Raw genomic sequence first — 22606 nt, forward strand, 5'->3', positions numbered from 1 at the left:
ATTGAAAACTGTATGTCATCCACATAATGCAAACATATTGGTATGTAAAGTCCACTGCAATAGAGTATTAAAAAGTCAGACGCAAAGTGCAACTAATTCAAACAGTAAAATTGTTATTTTAATGACATTTTGTTCTGATTACCAAATACCAGCATCCTAATCCTAAATCCCTGAGAGTTATTAGTTTCCTAGTCTCCTCTCTCCTATACTTAAACTTACTCCTGTGAGCCATCTCTTAGAGCCTTTTCCCTGAGTTCTGGAAAGCCGTCGGGTCCTGACTGTAATCTGGAGATCTGAGCACAAACCCTGCTGCAGAATCAGTCATTTTTGAAGAGAAAAGGTGGAACAGAAACTAAGTGGATTCTGACAGTGTTCAAATTTTGGGGGTTTTCCCCCATGTTGTTCCTGTTTTCCTACAACAGAAATAAGTAATAAAAGATTGTTCTTTTCCTTTACTTGTCCCTGTTTCCCTCTTCCACAGAGGGAGCCTAGCAGGCTACTTTGACCTACAGACTGAAGCTTTAGCTGCATCAAGAGGAGATGAAATTAATCCCTCCCTAACTCATCTGTATTTACAACCTTCAAAAACCTTTACAACCTCCAACTACTGTCCAGGTGAGACAAGGACAAGAAATAACAGTGTGTTAAGAACAGCTGAAGTAGCATTTGCAGAGACAGTATCTTTTTTTCTTGTATCAGCAGATTAAGATATATTGGAGGAAATAAAATCTTTTTGACACTCAAAGCCTTTATTGGACTTGAAAAGCTACCGAAAACATTAATCCAAGTACCAAATAGAAAACACTGGGTTTATGTAATTGGCTGTGTTCCAGAACAATTAGACAAATTTTAGAAAAGGGGGCTAGATACCTATAGAACAGAAAAAGCTTTTGGCAGAGCTAGAAGCAGTAACTCATGTTTCCCAAGCATGAGGAATAAATACTTAGCACCTAGGGAACAGCTGAGAGTTGGGAGGTGATGCTCAGGGAAAACAATATTCTGACATAACACCAATGTCTTCACGGCACTTAGTATCAAATGAGATTTTTCTTTTAGCACTGATGTTAATTCTTAAAGGATTTTTTGCACTTTTCTTAAAAGACAAGACTATTTGAGGGTTTTTTCTTAAGGAAAATGCTCCTTTTCTGAGTTATTTTGTCCATCACTCATTGCCTGTGTAAGTTCAGTCCGGTATATATAGATTTTGCCCACTTCAACAGCACTCAATGTGCAGAATAAAGCACACTGCATGTTGAAATTTTGACATATTGAATTTTCAAAACAGTCCCTACAACATTGCAAATGGAGAGACATCTAACAGTTCTTAGTCCAAAGAAAGTTTTCACCTTAGGATGAGTTTGCAGTTGTTAGGGAGCAGGAGGAACAGCTAGGAAAATAACAGCTTTTGCAGATATTAGGGAAGAGTTGTGGAACTTTGAAGAAATTATTTGTCTTATTTGAAGACCAAGTAGCCTATGATATATTGTGTGTGCAAAGGAGCATATAGCCATATTATAGAGTCAAAGGTTTGGGTTGGAAGGGACTTTAAATAACATCCAGAGCTCCACAGCTTGGGAAAGAAAATAAATAAACAAACCAAAACCAACTACTCATACTGGCTTGTTTCTTGAAACCATAGTACATGTTCTGGTCACGTTACTCTTTCAAATAAAGAGCCTTTGTTTGTTGAGAGCTATGCTTAGACTGGTGAGGTACTTTGTCTCCTCAGATCACACAGAGATAAATTTGAGAGCCTTAGCTTTCTAATGGCTTGAATATGTGGACTAAAATAAATCAGGAAATGCACCCAATCCCTAAGCCCTCAAAGCTAAATCCAAAATCTACCACTGTGTACAATTTTCTGTGGAACTTATGCTACATGCAGCCAGAACAAGTTTGATAGCATGTCACACAAAATCAAGTGGCTAAGTGGCAATTGCCATCTCTTCATATATATCAAGGATGTCAAGTATCCCTCACAGAAAACAAAAACATTCTGAGTTTGTAATTTTTCTCCCTCTATACAGGAATCACAATTTCATTAACACTTCACTCAAAGATATTATTACCATAGCCAGCAATTTAGAAAGATTAATAAAACTGCAAAAATAATTATTATATATTACTTTAATACTATAAGATCATTCCCATTTTAAATTAGTGCCATGAAGTCCTTTGATTCAATTACTATAGAAAATTTTACAAATATGAGAGACACTTATCTTTTTAAAATATTATCTTAGAATATGCACAACTTCAATAATAGATATGAGTGTTTTGGCAGTTATTCATAATTAATTTTCTGAAGATCACAGAAGCACAGAATGGATAATGTTGGAAAAGACCAACATGAGAGAGGGTCATTTGGTCCAACCTCCCTCCTCAAGCAGGGTCAGTCTACAGCACATTGCACAGGAATGTGTCCAGATGGTTCCTGAACATCTCCATTGAGAAAGACTCCAAAAACTCTCTAGAAAATCTGCTCCAGTGCTCCATTGGTCTCATAATAAACAAGTTCTTACTCATGTGCAAGTGGAACCTTTCTGTTTCTCATTTACTGCTTGTTCCCTCTTGCCCTATTTCTTGGCACCACTGAGAAGATCCTGACTCCATCCTCTTGGCACTCTCCCTTCAGGTACATACGTTGATGAGGCCCCTCTCAGCCTTCTCCAGGCTAAACAGGCCCAGCTCAGACTTTCCCAAGAGAGGTGCTCCAGTCCCCCACACATCACAGCCCCTTCCCCCAGGAGCTCCAGGTCTCTCTTGTACTAGCCCAAAAGTGAACACAGCATTCCAGATACGGCCTCACTAAGACTCGCCAGCTGAGCAGAGGGGTAGGATCACCTCCCTTGTCCTGCAGGCAATGCTCTTCTTAATGCACCCCTGGATTCCCTTGGGCTTCTTGGCCCCCAGGGCACACTGCTGGCTCACCAGCAGCTTGTTGTCCTCCAAGACCTCCAGATCCCTCTCAGCAGACCTGCTTTCCAACAGGTCAGCCCCCAGCTTCTACTGGTGGATAGGGTTATTCTTCCCCAGATGCAGAACTCTGCACTTGCCTTTGTTGAATTTCAAAAGGTTTTTCTCTGCCCATCTGAGAAACTCTTGGGATTACATGTGCAGCTAACCTCCCAGCCTCATCAGAGCAAATGTTTTGCCAAAGTCACAGATTCTCCAAAACACTTAAATACTAAGCTATGTTCAACATCAGACATATGTATCACCTCTGAAATCAAACTAACAACATTAGAGATGAGTTGCAAGGCAGAAAACAATATAAACTAACACATAACAATCTAATATAAACTCTTCACAGAATTCAGAATAAGGTAGCACATTCCCCTCTACATGAATCTTAATTCAGAAATTCAATGTTTTGGCATTTCTGACTAAATAAACTATTCTTGTAGTTCTCAAATCAAAAAAATGTGGAGGTATATATTTCATGAAAGATAAAAACAGGCAGGCTGTGGACCTAGAATCTTTCCATGGAATTACATGCCTAACAACCTCCTCTTCTGACTGACAGTTCTGATAGATTCAGCTGAAGGCTGGTTTTAATGAAACCCCATTTTCCAGGGTGAGACCATTATGCTAGAATTATTTTTGTCCTCATCTTAACTTTCAGCACAAAAAGGTCTCTCCTTTTTTCCTCCATCCTCAATATAATTTTAAATTGAAATCCCAAACTCTTTTTACACAAATTGGTCTACTGACTTTCAGTCAGCTTTGCAAAAGATATTTTCTTCAGCTTACGTAAAGCCAGCGTGATAGATCATTTTGAATAAAATAGGCCTTGAACAATTTCTAAAATAGACTGCTCTGTTCCAGTGAATAAGATATATTGGTCACAAGACCTGCCATCTAGAAGCATTCAACTTGGTGTGTCAGATTCAAACAGACATTCAAAGCCCAGCAAATCCCAGTTTTCCTCTTTAAAGTGAGGATAAGCTTTAGATGATGACCAATTAGAAAGCAAACTCGAAAAGCATTTCAAACACACATGAAGTGTTAACCAAGAGGGCACTGCACTTCTGAGCCTTCAGACAGCAACTTCAGAACCAACACTACTGAGTCTACACAGAGACATCCCAGCATCAGCTAGTTGAGTCTTAAGCTCTTTAGATTATATGGCTGTGACACTTCTGTAGAGATTTAGGAAGGAAACAAAGAATGAGCTGTGCATCCTGGGTCAGCAAACTGGACATACCCTTGCTGAAATCCCAGGTTACAGAGACCATCAGGTGCCAGGGGAGCCCACTCCCAGGTGCTCAGGCTTTCTGATGCCTCAGCCCACTGAAAAATTATTTCATTCCAGTGAGCTAAGGCTGTTTCAGCAAATAATATATTAAAATGCAGCAAAAGAAGAGCATGAAGCATCCTGAGGTTTAAGATAAATGAGCAGTCTGCTTACCTGTCAGAAGTCATCTTAAAGGAGTCCATGAGGAAATACAGCTGTCTCATTATTAAAGGGTGAAAGATGACTCTGATGTCAATAAAACACAAGGACTATGACACACAACTGGGATTTAAGAAATGATTCCTTACCAAGTCCTGTTTATTTATCTGCTATTCATCAAACAGCCCTTCCTTGAAGTTAACCATTTCCTCCAAGCCCTTACAAAATGCAGTGTTGCAGGTTCACGTCTTCTGTGCACTATCTTTTGCAGATTAAAACTTTAAAACAAGATTGGGAAAATCTGCACTACAGCTGCATACTGGGCATCAACAGCAGGGATTTGGTAGAAGAGGGTTGTAGAGGTGCCCTGCGATGGCCACAGCTGGTTCCAGGTGCCTCTGAAACCAGCATAAACAGCCCATCACCCCCAAAAACCTCAGGCAGGTTTAAAAGAGGTTTAAGAGTGCCTGTGACAGCCACAAGAGGTGGAACACACAGCACTGGAAATGTCACTGGGAACACGCTCTGGGCAGAAGGGATTGCAGCCATGGGTGACCCGTGGTGAGGCAGCAACACCCCCAAGGGAAAGCAGCTGTGGGGAACCCGTGCCAGAGCAGCTGCACCCCCCAAGGCACTTTGGCCTCTGGGTCCTTCTCTCTAGAGCAGGACATGAAGGAAGAGAACAGTGGGAAAAACAGTAAAATGAAGAGCAGCAAAAATACACAATTATGGCATGTGACCTCCCTTCCTGCACTGCACCTCCCCAAAGGCAGTGGGGAACACTAAACCTAATCTGAAGTGAAAATAAGGGAAGCCACGACTAGGGAGGGGTTAGACGAGGTGTTCGGGTTAAGCTGATCCTGGGGAAGGAAAGTGCTTGATTCTTTTAACTGTTTATATTCTTTTTGCTTCCCCTTCCATACCCAAATCCATGATCAGAGGTTTTTCCTAACTGATAAAAAACTAAATTCAGCAGAGGTTCCCAAGTCACAACTATTTTGTTTATAACAAACCACAATACCCAAGTGAAAGAGATTATTTGTCTAGATTTCACACCAAGTATAAAAATAATAGGCCTTAGCCTATTTGTCTCAATACTTGTACAAACCATCACTGGTACAATTATGGCAGCAGTATATTCAAAAGCTTGGGTAAGAAGCAGCAGATTGCAGTAACATCCCATTAGGTTATCTTTCAACATATGTCTGAGCTAAATAGAGTTGAAAGTTCATCAAAACAGATTTCTCCAGACTGACCAGAATTAGGTCCATATCGTTACCCTACTTAGGAAGCACTGACATTGTAATTACTTCAGGCATCCATCTGGCACAAATCACAACATGATTTCATTTCAGATGGTCTCAGCTCTGTTTTTCTCTCAGCTAGACTGTGACACAAATGTGTGAATCTCATAATTTACAACACGAAAGCATACAATAGTGATTTCTGCCTCATGACTCTGAAATGCCCTGGCAATTGCTAATGTCAGGAGATTTACTTTAAAATTCAAACCATGTTTTAATTGACAGTGAAATGGACCTGTAATTCTTTGGTTTCTCTTCAATGACCTCACTCTAGCTTATAGGTGTTTCATATTTACAGATAACGACTGGCACAGTTCTTGGTAGATGTTAAATTCTGATTGAATTTAAACTAAAAGGCTGAAGTCCTTAGTTCTCTAAATTAGGTCAAACAATCTAAAATAATGCAGTGCATTTAGCTTTTCATTTTTTCAAGTTCTTCCATATGGAGATTATTACAGTTTTTAAATTTATTATTTTGAAGGATAGGGGAAAAAAGAAAAAAGTAATTAAAGCAAACAATTCTTGAATTACAGACTATGTAAGGAAAACACTTGATTTTGAATTCAAAATATTACCTAGTTTTTACTCAAAGCTGTTAGCTTTCTGACAATTCAGGAGAGCAAACCTGTACACTATTTTTTTCTAAAAATCAGACATGTTCATTTAAATTTTAGAATGAAAATTTCACCTTAAAAGTCACATAAATGCAGACATATCTGAGGCATTGCAAAAAAGCACTACAAAATTAGTATAAGTCATTTATGTTGACATTCAGTGGCACAGGTTAAATATCAGATATCTGTAAAAGGCTTTTCCTTTTCTTTCAACACAAATTTCTTTAAAACCAGCATTCCACCAGTTTCCAATGCACATCACACTGCTGACAAACATTAAGCAATCAGTTCATTTCTGTTCCTCACTGTTATGCAGCTGCATTGTGTTTCATGACCTAGGAAATGGTTATGAAAACAACAAGAAACCCTATGGGAGGTAAGAATCAAAAGGTGTATTTTCCAAATTTTCATAGACCAGCTTTAGCAATCATCAACAGTTTGAGACTTGATAAGCTAGAAAGGTTCTGTTGGCAAAATAACATTCTAGATCTTTGATCATGTGTGGCAACACAAAAATGCACAAACCAAAAAACATTCCTGTAGAAAACTCCCTCATTCAAAATACTCCAACAGGAGAGCTCTTTCTTAACCTTGTGCTGAACAGACAATGCCATCTGATATGATACTAAAATGCAGCGAACTAGTTTTGGTCTGATACATCAAATCACATGATATTTCCAGATCTGCTTGAACACTGACCCCTTTCATTAGCCTGCTCCCTGGACTTCGGAGGCAAAAACCAGAAATGAGGTTTTGGTCATCCCCAGGGCATTCACAGCCTGGCTAAATAGCCTATATTAGCCCAGAGCATGAGAGCAGTGAAGCCACTTAGACCAGGACCTTGGCAAACACAGCTCCACTTCCTCCTAATGAAGGGAACAAGTTACTTCTGAGATTGACTAGGAACTGGAGGTGACAAGGCTGAATACTTGTGGCAACAGCTGCTTCTGTTATACATATCAGCTGTGTTCCGCTTTAATCTGTGCAGTTATATCTGAGAACCTCTTTAATAGACGGGGGGACAAAGCTAAAGAGGTTTTATTGATGCTACAAACAATGAACAAGGGTGTTTCTAAAAGGTAGTCCAGATGGCAGGTGAATCTGGGTCAGAGCTGCATCATATGCTCCCAGCTGGAATCTAGAGTATGAAGGCAGGAAAAAGTATTCCTTGCTGTAAGAAAATTATGCTCTACCTGTACATAAACAAGTTATCAGGGATTTATATTGTTAGGCGGAAGCTGCATTGCAGAGAAATGGCCTTAGCATGTTTTTCAAAATGCAAATGTTTCTTAATTGAATGTAAACAGTAAAATATATAATTGCAATACAGCTGTAGCAGAACATGCTTGAAGTTCTGACTCGTTGTATGTTAGTTCAATAGGTTATAAATCATAAAGGCCTAGTTTCTCCTAAACAGTAAAATGCTGCAGGAAAACTGTGATAGTTCAGTGATCTCTAATTGTCCTCCTATCCTCATCACAGTCCACAGTGCTTAGTTTTCTAGGAACGTTCATCATCATTACAGTCTCCTGAAGTGTTACTTCTATATTTTCCCAAATGCCCTTCCTGCATTATCCTGCCTTTTTCAAGGTATTTCCCCTAGCTAATGCACTTTCTTGACCTTCTCCTGGTATTTACTCTAGAGATCAAAACCACATCTTCTCTACCCTTTCTCACTCCTTAGAGAGGTTTCAGATTCTCTGCAGGTATTTAAGACTTCCCTCCACAATGGCCATGCTACCCTCAACACTTTCAAGGTACTCTAAACAAAACTAGTTTTTCAATTCAAGCCTCCATACCAGCATCAAGAAATGGTCCATGTATTTTTCCTTCCTTATATATCACATGACATTCCTATGCCACCTTTTGAGCACTTGGGTGATCATAAAGCATTTTCATACAGAGCCCTGGTGCAATACCTGGCATGTTCTGGATTGAAAGAGTAATAGAGGATATAATATCCACACACAATCACCAGATTGCTCTGAGGCATGCCTCCAAAAGGCTTAAATTGCAAGGGAGTAAAAAAAAAAAAAAAGTGATACAGCAATGGGAAAAGGAAAATATGGCATAAACATTGCCTAATGCTGTTGCCCTGTTTGCAGCTACAGGACAGTGACTTGTCACCTAATGTTGTATGTCTGAATCAGTCCAATGTGGCTGCCAAGCCTGCATTTTTGTCCCAACCATGCATTTCCATTCCCTCTCTGGCACATATCTGACCATGGTATGAATTATTTCATCTTGCTAGACCAGCAGAAAAACAGGAAAAACCTTACTTCCGAAGAGAGCTTCTTCATCTCCACTTTCAGCTCCTCTCCAATCAGCCTTTGTGAGAGATTTCTAATACCAGAGCAGTGACAGTGCTAGCCAAGCTTACCCTGATGCCCCTTTTCAACTTTGTTCCCACCTGCCTCAAATTTGTGTAAATTATCCCAGCTGTGCTGGGCTGACCCTGGCTTGATGCCAGATCCTCACCAAAGCTACTCTATCACTCCCTTCTCAGCTGGACAGGGGAGAAAAAAATACATAAGAAGGCTCATGAATAGAGACAAGGACAGGGAAAGATCATAAACTAATTACTGACATAATCAAAACAGATTCAGCTCAGGGAAATTAACTAATTTATTACCAAACAGATCAGAGTAGGAAAATGAGAAATAAAAATAAATTTTAAAATACCTTCCACCCAGCCCTGCCTTCTCCCCAGATTCAATTTCACTCCACATTTTCTCTACCACAGGAGGATATGAAATGGGAGCTGTGGTCAATTCATCACACAGTGTCTCTGCCAATCTTTCCTCCACAAGGAAGGATTCCTTGCACTCTCCCCTGCTCCAGGGCAGGGTCCATCTTAAAGGAGACCTTCATGAACTTCTCCAACACGAGTCCTTCCCACAGGCTGCAGTTCTTCACAAACTGCTTCAGTGTGGCACCCTTCCACTAGGTCACAAATCCTGCCAACAAACCTGCTCCAGTGTGGGCTTCTTTCTCAATAGTCCTGCCAGGACCCTGCTCCAGAGCAGGTTCCCCATGGTATCACAGTCTGCTCCAGGCACATCCACCTGCTCTCGTGTGGGCTCATCCATGGGCTGCAGGGGGATCTCTGCACTCCCATGGACCCCCAGGGGCTGTAGGGGCAGAGCTGCTTCAGCGTGGGTTCCACCAGGGTCTGCAGGGGAATTTCAGCTGCAGTGGCTGGAGCACCTCCTGCCCCTCCTTCTCCACTGACCTCGGTGTCTGCAGAGTTGTTTTCTGTATTCTCACTTCTCTCTCTTCCATGCACTTGTGCAGCAGGGTTTTTTCCCTTGATAAACCTGTTACTTCAGAGGCATTACTACCATTTCTGACTGGATCAGTCCTGGCCAGCTGTCTGTCCATCTTGGAACCAGCTGGCATTGGCTCTTTCAAACACAGACAAGGCTCTGGCAGATTCTCATAGAAGCCACCCTTCAGTCCCCGCTGCTAACAAAACCTTGTCACACAAACCAAATATACCAGCCCTTATCATTATTTCAGTCATCCTTGGAAAACTTCAGTTTTTAATGCAAATGCAGGGAATAAAATAACAGGAAAAAGTCCTTAGCTTCCTCTCCTCTGCATTTAGAAACTAAGGATATCCACTCACCTCACTAACTTAACAGGACTGCTGCACAACAGTGCAAGAGATTATGCATAACCAGCATGTTTAAGCTCCTTCCAGTGGCATATCTAGAACCAAGCACTGGGAAAAGAAGATGTTTGGCCTAAATCAGCCTTTAGGACACAATGAACTTAGTGCATCCAACACACAGATGTTTCAGGGAACACAGTGCTTTTCTCATATGAGCCTGCTTTTTGACCTGAACTTCATCAAACACTATAGGCACCAAGGCAGCCTGTATTCTGACAGTCCTCCTGTGGTACTTTCTTTGCTTCCTCTCCCGCCCGCTCGATTGTTTTGAAGCAAACCTAGTCCTTTAATGCATTCTTCTATTCATGCTTCCAGATATGCCAAGAATTTTGCATTTCAGTGTTAACATTGCCAGAACACATTTTGTCACTCTCAGGAGAGTTTAGGGTCCCTGGCCTACTATAGATATGAACACAGAAGTAAAAAGCATTTTAAAATTGTGTGATTTCAGCTCCATCAATTTCACATGAATTACAATAGCAAGGGAGTAAAACTGGCCGTGTGCCCACATTAAAATGGTGAATGACAAGAGAAATAGAGGGCACACAAACAAACTAATTCAGGTATAAAGCTATCTTGTCTGGTTTAAGAGCAAAAACTTCCTGAAGTGGGAGAGTTATTCTGAATACAAACTTTCTACTCAAAGTAGGAACTTTCTAGAAGACAGTTGTTCTATCCCCTGACTGGACTGTTTTGAAGTAAAAAGGCAAATGTACTAAGTACATACATTTCTTTCATTCAGTTAAAGACAGAGGTCCAAAACAGACCAAAAATAGAGTATTTTGAAGTACATGCTGAATTTCCCTATAAGTAAATATATACAGGGTCAAAAAGGAAATCCAATGCATGTTCACCTGTTGTACCTCCATCCTTTTGGAAATCACACAATGTAGCAGTTTAATTGTTCAAAAATTATAATTGCACAAGATCTACACAAAACCCACAAACACTATTAAAAAATACATTTAAGAAAAAAAAATAATGCATTTGTTCTCTTAGACATATTATGCTTGACTGCCATACCTAAGTGTGGGCAAGTGTCAGACAGAAGTGTATTTTTGCTTTCCCTAGATCTTATTAAGTCCCTTTCAAATGTCTCCTATTAATCCCAGTTGTGAGTGCTAGGCATAATTTGGTCCTTCAAACTTTTAACAATTTTTTAGTCAGAATCTATGTGAAAATATGTAATTACAAAGCACTGTAATAGTCCTGGTAGGACTGCACATCAATGCTGCCAACACTTCCAATCAGGAAAAACCCATTACCAGCTTAGAACCTTGCCAAACTTTGACTGGGTTTTTTTGGTTGGTTGGTTTTCGGTGGGTTTTTTAGCTTTTTTTTTTTTGTTCCTTATCGTCCCCAGTGGAATTTTTTGGAGACATGGCTAAAGACTTTTTTGGAAAATTAGACTGGGAAGACACTTTTTGCTCACAAACCTGGAAAACATTACTGGATGTGAATGGCTAGAAGACAGGGAGTGGGACAAGCAAATACAGGGGGGTACTGAAAGTATTTAATAAGCCTGGGATGACCTGGAGAAGAAAATTGTGACAGGAAAAGCAGAAATAAGAGGCTGAAACATACACATAAAAGACTGGAATTAATGATTTCCACATGTTGACTGCTTTATGGTAGTGCCATGGACTGCAAGAGGCAACAAAGGATCCTACTGCCTGTCCCTGTGCTGTACTGCTATCTGGCTCTCAGGTAATGTGAGCAGTCACACACTGTCAGCCAGGGATCTGCCGTTTTAACCTTCAGCACTGATCTTTTAGGTAGACCTGTTACCAGTTTTATTCTCCTGTAGCTGCCTGTGTCTCTAAAGACTCTGCTAGCAAACCCCAGCGTGTACAGTCTTTACACCAGTGCCTGTTTTGGGGAATTTCCAGAAGTATCACAGTGTAGCTAACATTGCTGTTTCCATAAAGTTTTGGAACCACTGGCACTCTTAGGATTTACTCTGATCTTCCTTTGGTTTCCCACAAGTGCTACCCTTCTGTTTCATCCTTTGATTTGGACACAAGCACTGCCTGGCATGCCCCAAAGAGCTGCTACAATCCAACTTCACATAATTCTACTTTTCCTTTCCTTGCAACAAGAACATTACCAGCAACAATATCAACATCTAAGAGCTCCCCTAGTGCCTGGTTCAATTTCCTCAGAAACATTTCAAATGCCAGGATAATTCCAAAGACACTCTTATTTAGTGATATCTTGTGACAGATACACAAGTTCTAGGTGCAGCTCAACTATCTCTGTCAAAGAATCATACTTCTGGACTTAAAAGAGAAACAAAACAAAACAAAACAAAAAAAAAAAAAAAAAACCAAAAAAACCCCATTACAAAACAAAAAAACCACCAACCCAACACAACTCCCTTTCAGCCTGGACTGCTCAGTAGATACATTTTTTTTTTAATGAGTATTGACAGTCACTCTTTGTTCACTACTTGCTTTGTGTTAATTTGTCTATTGAAAGATGCAGGTCTTTTACAGTTTTCTGTCCTCTTACAGATAAACCAAAACAAGTTGCTAATTTAGTTATCCTCATAGCTAATCTAATGATTCCAACTTTACGTGGGAAAACTGCCCTCACTGGTTTCCTCCACATTTACAAATTTGATAAATATACAAACATCCAACAGTTTCACTGTACCAATTAGCTTTTTCACAAATCATCATATTCCTACTTGGAGACCTGTCAGCTTCCACAGGCAGAACAGAGATACTCAAAGACTTTTAGCTCAGGATTCTCATTTGCTTCCTGGCTTTGATTAAGAGAAAACTAAAATGGTCTCTCTCAGCTGTTTCATTCTGTGATTAAGACATTTATCAAATACTTTTTTCAACTGGAATGAACTGGAATGATGATTATTGCTGACCACTGTACATTATAGTCCTCTTCACTTTTTTGTTCCATTTCAATATTTCTTCTTTTCCACATCTCATTACTAAACCTACTGCACTCATCTTGTGCAGGCTCAGTTGTAGAATGTTCTTTATCTGGAAATAAAACCTTGTGTGTGAGGTTTTGCTGTCCTAATTCTACTGTTTTGTTAATCACAGTCTTTACTATCACCCTCCTTATCACTGCTATCATATTCTTATTTCATCTCTTAACAATATTCCACACTTGCTAAAGTAAATTGTTTACTCAATAAGCTATTGATAAGCAATTTTGCAAAGTAGCAACAACATTCAAGGCCTGTGCATTCAGATTTGGTCACATGCTACCTTTCCCCAGAGTACATATATCTTTCTGCACACTCAAAAAACTATTAACTTACCTCAGTAAATTCCTTGGATACCTGTTCCCATTTCTCAAATGCAAATAACCACTGTGCAGACATTGCCCATAGGTCTCTGTATGTTTAAATCATTAAATTCAGCTCTTCACTCACTGCCAGGAAACCACTTATAACTGGTTCAGTCAGGCAATGCTGCATCCCCTCTTATATGGAGTTGTGCACAATCTTTTCCACAACAGGCACTAAATTCTTTTACACCAGTGTTTAATTTTTATATGGATATAACCTATATAAAAATATGTACAATACAGAATTCCAGTTTTTAGTAGGAATTGTGTTGGTTTCAGTAATAATCTCTGCAAAAACCTTGAGCAATTCATTTTCAGCTGACAAAATCTTTACTGTTTTTCACCTAAACCATCAAAGCATAATTCCAAGCTAATTAAAAGTCAGCCACATGCCAGCATAAACAATGATCATTATTACTTTTGCCTGAATGCTGAATTATTTGCAACTTGTCCCCATTTGTTGAAGTCCACCTCAGCTTTGTATTTGCTCATACAAATTGTAATTTCCTATTATCAAAAGATTTTCTTCTGGCCCATGGACCATTTGATGCTATCGTGCACCAGTAGGACCAGCTCAGTCAAAGTGTTCAGCTTCAGTGAGGGACAGATGTGGTGTTTTACTCCTACAGCAAATAATTTGGCTGTCAAGGCATATAAAATTAATTCCAAGTGCAAGGGAAAAAATATACTCTCTGAAGTTGAAAAGCTTGCCAAAGGGAAAAGTAGCATTAATAAGGAACCTTTGCTGCATGGAACTTTTCAATCTGTTTCTCAAAGTTCTGTAACAGCATGTCCAGAGAGAACTGAAAAGGCAGCTGGATGAAGCTGTCAGAAACAATGACCCAATAAAAAGGGTTCTTAACGTTTCCAGTGAGGAGCACTAACACAGTCCTTCCCTACCTCCACAAAATCTGTGGGAATGTCCTAAATCAGATTCTCCCTTTGTCAGCAATTTCCAGAGTTCTCTAACTCATATGTACCCAAAACAACAAAGACCTCTTCCTACAGCAACATCAAGGAAAACAGCAGCTTCCAAAGAGGACAATCATCACCAACACTTCTTGTACATCAGGTGATTGGAGTTTGGGTTTGAAGCATATAGTTAGGAGTGTGGTTTCCTCAGAATCTTCTGTCCTATCTCTAAAGTTATACCCAGAAAGTTTATGATGTTTGATCTTCCTGAAGTTATTGGCAAAAAGCCAAGAGAAAGCAGAGAAAGCATAAATGAAAATTACAGTACTATTATATAAGCAAGTGTGGAATTTGGAGCCCATTGGGCTGACAATTTGGACTCTCATTACAATTGTAAAGAAAAATACTGAATAATTTCACAGACATGAAAACCACCACAAATGTCTTTAAAAAAAGAAAATATATATATATATATATATATGTATAAAAGAACAAGAAAACTCTGTAGTGTGCCAAATGGACATTTGAATACACAGGTAGCAAGAACACCAAATCCTAAAAAGAAAAGGTAAGGGCTTGAGGAGGAGGGGAAGAAACCACATTTAAATTCTTGTCTCTGAGAGTGAAGCTCAAATTCAACTGAGGTTATGAGAGCTGAATAAAGGGGGAAGAATTTTTGGAACAGTATAGACATGGAAATTAGTTTATCATGAAAAGATGAGTGAGAGAAAAAAATAAAATATGGCAATATATTTAGAGTCTTTTTCCTACCAAGATTAAGTATGGGCAGACAGGTTACAGTGGGATAATGCCAAAATTATAAATAAGAATACAAAAAGTGAAGGAGAGACACAACTGGGAAAAATCATTAAAGAAAAAAAATTATTAAAATGAAATGTGACTGATTACAGCTTATTGTTTGAACAAAGTTGCTTTATTCCATAGGCATGGCTTGCACTTAAAGCTTGGTATGCTCATCATTTTGTGTATACCTCCAATCTTCTATTTTGAATATTTTTACCATTAATTTGACCTGTAAGATTGTGCAGAGGATAGATTAAAAGGCAAAGAGAAAGGATTTTTCCACTTTGATGGGAAGCACAATAGATGCAGAAATTATGCATCTAACACATGTACACAAACAATGGAAAAAAATAAATAAACCATGAGCAGGCTTTTGCTAATTGCAACTATTAAACATATTTTTATTCAGTTAACAATAAGGTTTCTCTTGACAGCATTAAAATTATTCCAGAATGGCTTTATTTAGGAATTAAAATTATTATCCACATGTCAAAGAACTATTATCTCAGATCTTGTTTGGAAAAGTATTTTATCAGCCTCTAGGGAAACAGAATAATTAGTCAAGTTGATATCAAATTCACTTCCAAAAATATTAAGAAGCAGGTCACAAATAAGCCTTTTATTTCTCTTTTTAAGAGGGGAAAAAATAATAAACATCTCACTTGTAATAAATCCACCTGAAAATGGCCCAAAACTAGGCAGCTTTATACTTCAAAGTTATTCACACTTCACAAATAAAATTTTACCTCACCAAGGAGCAAGGGGAGAAACAACAGTTCTACTTCGTTATAGACCTTTATATCAAAATATTTACTGCCATCCTATCGCTGTCAAATCTGATTATAAACCAGGGATCAGCGAGCAAGAGATTAAAGGCTCATCTGACAAGATGGAAAAAATGAAATTGATGAAAATTGTCCAGACTGTGTCAGTTTCATAGGAACAACCATCCAGATGGAGGGACTGTTGGAATACTGGAATTACAAATATGACTACTCTCAGTCTTTCTGTGCCTTTGAAATAGAAACAAAAACTGCTGGAATTGTTGAACAAATAGATATATAGACATAGCTAGATAGATAGATATAGACAAATATAGATAGATCGATCTAGTGTAAGACTCCTCACATTAACCAGCTCTGTGGAGCACAGGATCAGCACTATATTAAATAGAAATCCTTGCTGATCCTTGGGCTTTTTCTGCTCTTATTTGAGAATGTTTTTCTCCATAGGCACTATATGCATTCAGTTTCTGTTCTGTAAAGAAAGGAAGTACTTGCTGTGCAGTCTGGCACACAGGTACTTAAGTTGCTACATGAGCACTAAGGTCATTTGAGTGTTTGCCTAACTGAAGCTGTTTTGAGAAGCCATAGCCCCCCCAAAAAAATAAAAGAACTGCCTCGACACAAAAGAAAATAAATAAAGGTTTATGTACATAAATCTCTAATGGATGGATGGCTGAAGTGTTAAAGAGCAAGAAAAAAGGGTGCGTCCAACTTAAAAAAAAACAAAACCAGTCCACTCTTCCAGATGCCACAATGACATTTGCATTTCCCAATTACTTTCTACTGATTTCACAGTCCAGCACCCAACTATGGGCTGCACATGAGATGGCGCAAGACAAAAATGGACATCCTTCAGCTGCCTGATCCTCTCTGAGACCATGGTATTTCTGAGCAGGTATAAATCTATTACAGAACAGAAAGTTGTCTCAACACCCATAAGCAAAGTGATGAGTTTGAACTCTCCCCTTCCACGAACAACGCCTCAGAGAGGAAGGAGGCAGACCCACACAGAGGCACTCCATACAGTGCCTAATTCTAATTTGGGGGCTACGTGGGCCCAAATCCATGCCTGTTCCTTCATGCACAAGAGCAGGTGCAAGTACAGTCAGGGCACTGTCTCTTATTGCAAGCAAGAGTCTCTCCCAGAAATGTGCTGGGTGTAGGAGTAGTGGATCATCAGGACAGAGCAAGTCTAATTTCATTCTCTGTGAACTGCAAATGCAATTTCTTTTGCTGCATCCTGGGAAAAGTACAGCAGCAAAACTATCCTCCCACGGTGGATTTACTAAAGTGATTTTTTAAAAATGAATGGAAAGAGAGAAAAAGAAACCTCATGCAGAATAAAACTCCATTACTTGTATATATTTTCAATTATACTGTCTAAAATGGAAGTTCCACTCTGACATCATAAAATAATCTATTTTCTTTCAGCTATCAGTAAAGATATTAAAAAAAAAAAAATCCGGGAGGGTGGGTGGTGTGTTGCTACTCAGAAAGCCAAAATAATCACTTTCCCTGTCTTCCCCATCCTCCCACATTTTCCTTTATGGGTTATTCCGCTTTTACTGCCTACATTCTTCACCTGAAGTCAAACCCTCTGTTTATGGCATCACAGTGGTTGCTGTGGAGGCTATTACGATGTACAAAGCCAAAACTGATGAGTTCAAGTTTGGACTGAGCATTACTATGTCATGAAATGCTTCTGAAGGAGTAGGAGATATTAAAGGGAAAAAAAAAAACCTCAAACCAGAGAACATATATTCAAAACAAATTTATTAACTTTTTACATTAATATTTGCCATCATTCAATTATCACAACTGTTTTTAGATCTGTTACTCCAATGGCTGCAGAGACTAAGTGCTAAGCTATACATATGGAAGCAAGCACACAACAGGAGCAGGCAGCGCTAGCACAGATGGCAGCAGAGCTCCCAGCCACGCTGCTCAGTAGTGCCTGCTGTGATTGCTGCATGTCTTCTGTGGCAAAACCACACAAACAACAAAGTGTGGCAAACACAGACACGCACTGCGCAGTGCTGCTCTGGCAGTGAGAGCTCCTCATGGCACCCTTCGCTCTGCTTGTTCTTCTGTGCCAGATTCAAGGTTCTGTAAGTTATGACCAGAGAACACACATTCCTGAAAAAGCTATTAGTGCATAGCAATTCCTTAGCAATTCCTTCTACTGCATGGATTGGCTTCACACACCCTTTCTCAAACATAGACACGTTTTAAAAAACAACTGTTGAAATACAAATGCTAATTGTCAAGAAACATGTAAAATATCAGAAATGGGAGAAATCCATCTTGGGATTTGCATCACAGGGTCAGCCACTGCCAAATTTTCATAACTTTGGTAGCAGATAGAGTTCTTATTTTTTGCCTGTATTAGGAAAATCATAAGTGACTTCTATTTACCTAACTAGTTTCTCAATCATCTTTTGCCCCTAGCTTTGAAACCTGAAGTATTACCAGGACTGTAAGCTTCAAGGAAAGTCATTGATCAAAGATTTCTGAATCATATCTGTACTGACAGAAGTTCTTATCCATCTACTTGTTAAAAACAAAACTTGCAAAGAACAGTGGAACAAAGATAAAATCCAATGTCAGATTTAAAGAAAACAAAAGAAAAAACAAACACTTGAGGACAAGACAAGGAAGAGAAAATTTCCAAAATAAGACTTTAATGGCCACAGAGCTCAATGAAAGGTCTTATTAAAATATTATTAAGCAAAGAAAGCGAGTCTCTAAACAATCTTTTAACATGAGTGCCTTGAGACTGCTGGTGGGCCAATGTATCTTATTACATGACTGCAGAAGCATTAACAAATTAATTATACCAAATAGCTGAATTAATTAGGATATGTGGGACAATAGCAGTTAATATAAAAAGTCATAATGTGCTTTTTAAAGAAAAATAGTATTCTTTTATATCAGGAAAATATATTATCAGCAATGCAGGCTATGTTACACGGAGATTTCTTACATAGGAATATTGACAGAAAACTGTGACATTTACTTGTAGGCTTATACACAAGAAGATACCAGGACATAAAGATGCAGTGGAGCTGCTGGTTTTTTGTGAAATTCTTTAAGCCAGACACAGGGACATCCAGAGAAATCCATCCACCCTGTGGGCAGGATGGATGTTCTGCCACATCCAGAACAGCAGTCTCATCACTGTCCCAAAGCTGGGACCTTCTGGAGGAAAAAAAAAAAAAAAAAAAAAAAAAAAAAAAAAAAAAAAAAAAACACCACCAAACAACCCAAAACAAAAAAACACACACACCCCACACAACATCTCCTCCCTGCCCTTCCCCCCCCCAAAAAAAAAACAAAAACAAAATAAAAAAGCATTGTCTTTCAGACTCTTTCCATAATGACCAAAGATTTCTGTGCTATAATGACACTGGAATATTTTAGTTACTCAGGTTGCCAAGACCCTTCTCAGCACAAACTCTTACCTGCACTTCTGGTTCTTCTGTTTTATGCACAGAGTTGAAGGGCCAGACAGCTGGCATAGTCCTCTGTATTTCTCAAAAATTAACTAAGCTTCTAGATGAACTCAGATAACGGGTTGTAAGCCTAGGAATAGCTCAAATTATTTTTATTCAGAACACTATGGATTTAGTAAATTATTAGTTTTCCATAGTATCTTTTCCAGAACATCCTAAAATAAGGCAGCTTTCATTATATTTTGTAAGTGGTACTTCAGATCATCAGTGGAATCACTTTAGCACCACTTACTCTAGGACTTGTTTCTAGGAAGATGCCCATTATCTAGAACTCCCACTTTTCCAAAATTATCAGGCCCTCTTTGGGTTTTTGATGTGAAAAAGTAACCAGTTGCCAGACTTTGTGCACTCCTTCCTTGGATGTTTTCAAGATTGGATTGAAGAAAGCCCTAAGCAACCTGATCTTGTCTCACAGCTGACATATAGCAGGAGACTGGACTAGAGATGTTCCTTAGGATCCTTCCAACCTGAATCATTCTATGTATTCCTCAGGTTTCCACTAGATATGCTGAATACAATCCAAACTTATTGGATCTAAATATTTTAACCAGATTAAAAAAAAAAGAAAAAAAAAAACAAAGAAACCCCCACCACCATCACCAAACAGCCATATACAATTGTCAAAATACATCAATAAATAATTTTGCCACTTTCCTCTTTTTATGCTAAGAAAATCATAAAACAGAGTTTGAGTTTGCAGATTACAAAAGCCTTGGGCTAAAAATGTCCATCTGCCGTCCAACTGGCATCATGTTGGTGCAAGAATAAGAGGGAAAATAAGCTAGTCAAGGGTGCTGCTTCAGCTTAACCCACCCTGCAATGGAACAGCTACTCAATGCTGTTAAGAACTCTGAAAAACTCTCAGGTGTCACTTAATCATCTCTTCTGTGAGATCATTTATGTGCTCTCTCCCCGGAACAAGTGCCAAAACAGAGGAATTCAGAACGCCTGAAAAATCTGATGCACCCTGATCCAGTGCATACAGCAAGCAGCTACAGCCCACAAGATCAAACCCTTCCAAGATCAGAATATCACTCCAGCCACTGCAGTTGCTGTAAGGTGATCCTTTTCCCACCTTTACACTTGCAATACAGTCCTCTCCCAAAAATTCAACTCATTGAGCTGGGACTAGCTTTTTAGCCTGGACATTAAGAAAACAAAGGCAACCCACGCAAACAAAACCCCCAATGATATATGCTTCTGTTCTAACCAGATTATTACCACTTCTCAGCGAAAAATAACAAGAAATCCTCCACAATTGCACAATGAATAAAAACAGTGGCAAATTCTTTTTTGCTTCATTAGAACTTGCCTTTGTAGGCCAAATGCTCGAAGCAATTTAGGCTGCACCCAGCAGTACCATTAACACAAACAACTGACCACCCCTCAGGCAACATCAGTGTTAACTGAAATCAATACCTCAACTGGGAGCAGTCCTGCCACAGAGAATATAGAGAAGTCCAACATCATCAGGACTGGAAAAGACCATGTTTCCCTAAAACACATATAGTGATCTAAAAAAAAACAGTTTCTTCCAATTTTTAAATGGATTTACAGACTTGAATATATCTTGGAATTCTAAGTAACTAGAAAGCCAAAAATTCACACCTCTAAGTTAAATAAAAATTGAATATTGTGTTCCCATTCCCTCTAATTCAAGTTTGAACATTGCAAGGAACACATTACTGATGTCAGGACTTGATTATGAAGATGTCTTATATTTTAAAATTATGCAGAAGTCTTGAAACATTCTGCCCATTCCAGAATGCAGCATCTCATCTGTTTTGCAGTCCTGCTGATATGAATACAACGCAGGGGTCCCTTGATCTCTCTGTGTACAGCTTCTCATTACAGAACCTCCTCTCACTTACCTCCTAAAAAATTTTACTCACACCCACTTCTTGTCTAGCAGCAACCATGACCTCCCACATGAAACCACAGTGACAATCAGCCAAAGAGATGAAACTGATGAGGACATCTGGTTACACTACATGAATTTACTCAACTCAACTTCTGGAGAAGGAGTATCTCTTCTCAACCTCCCGTTCCTCCCCCTCACTACAAATGCCAGCAGTTTAGACAGCTCTGTAGTTTCAGAGCTTCAGAGCAATAAGTATTGAACAAAATACTGGAATGCTTTGTACAGAAAAGCGCAGTGCAGTCATTGACAATAACAACGCTTTTTTCTTGCTTTTTTCCACAGGCTCCTGGGTTCATTATCACAAACTAACAGTTCTACTTTAATCTGCCTTCAGGAGATGGTTCTACCCAGTAGTTCTTACTCCTTGTTTCTACTTTTTTGATGCTTTCCACAGGAATGTGCCATCAACAACTCAATGAAAATTGGTCATAGAGAGCACACAAAGAATATTCTTAGATATCACAGTGCACAAGACAAGACCACTAAGCCATCTTAAAAAGGACACATTTTACACAGTATTTTGGACTTATTTATTAAGACGATCCTTCAGTATTTACCTTCCAAAAGAAACAAGATTTTTTTCATGGAAATAAAGAAAATAATCTCAATTATACTACTACATAGTTAAGGCAAATGCTATTTAATAACTCAAGGAACTGCCAGTGTAATGACTTTTTAATAAAAGAGCATTTATTTTCAAAACACTGCCTAAATAGCAACCAAAGTGCTATTTTCAAGCTCACTCACAAGGCAAGATGTACAAATTTGCATTTGCTTGCTCAGCCTCCCTGCCCTCTAGCCCCTTTCTTTGCACCATGCCACTTCTCTAAATTATTCAAAGAATGCCATTATGGTTTTATTTAACTTGCTATTTAATGCTTCAACATATTAATCAGCACAAATTTAAAATGCATCAACAAAACAGAATGTATCAAATTGAACCTACAATAACAATATTCCTTGTTCAACTGTTATAGGAAATATTACATCCTCTACACAATGCATGAAGACAGAAAATGAAAACTGTTCCAGAAGAAAGACAAGTTAAATCCTTAGAGGGTAAAGACATTCCAGGTCTGGGGATGGCTTGTGCTTCTACTGCCCAGAACAGCACTGGGAACAGACCAAACTCATATGGGAAAGCAGTCAGGAGTTGCCACAGTTCCAATCAATTATTAAGGCAACATGACAAAACAAATTCAGTGCATAAACAGACATTCCAACTGTAGTTAATGGACAAGATGATTCATTGTTTTAACGTGGCAAGACTAAATGGAAAGACAAAGGCAGAGACGTTAAACTGAATACTAGGACTGGAAACTTCCAGAAGCAAGTATAAAATGCCCTGGAGCCAGGGTTACTCAAAATAT

The 22606-nt window shown here is 38.9% G+C and overlaps 1 protein-coding gene across 6 annotated transcripts in view; it reads right to left on the reverse strand.

Moving 5' to 3' along the window:
* Nucleotides 1-22606, reverse strand: part of ZNF385D (zinc finger protein 385D) — a 410794-nt gene that overhangs the window by 382435 nt on the left and 5753 nt on the right. For 2 of the 6 annotated variants that reach the window (XM_064414297.1, XM_064414298.1), the window contains exon 1: nucleotides 8594-8704. The exons of 3 other annotated variants lie outside the window; for them this stretch is intronic. The gene's annotated coding sequence lies outside the window, so the exon portion shown is untranslated. Of the gene's footprint in view, nucleotides 1-8593; nucleotides 8705-22606 lie in introns of those variants that run through there. One more of the 6 variants, XM_064414299.1, reaches the window with a different exon arrangement.

Source organism: Passer domesticus, chromosome 1 (assembly GCF_036417665.1).
Source record: "Passer domesticus isolate bPasDom1 chromosome 1, bPasDom1.hap1, whole genome shotgun sequence".
Lineage (NCBI taxonomy): Eukaryota > Metazoa > Chordata > Aves > Passeriformes > Passeridae > Passer > Passer domesticus.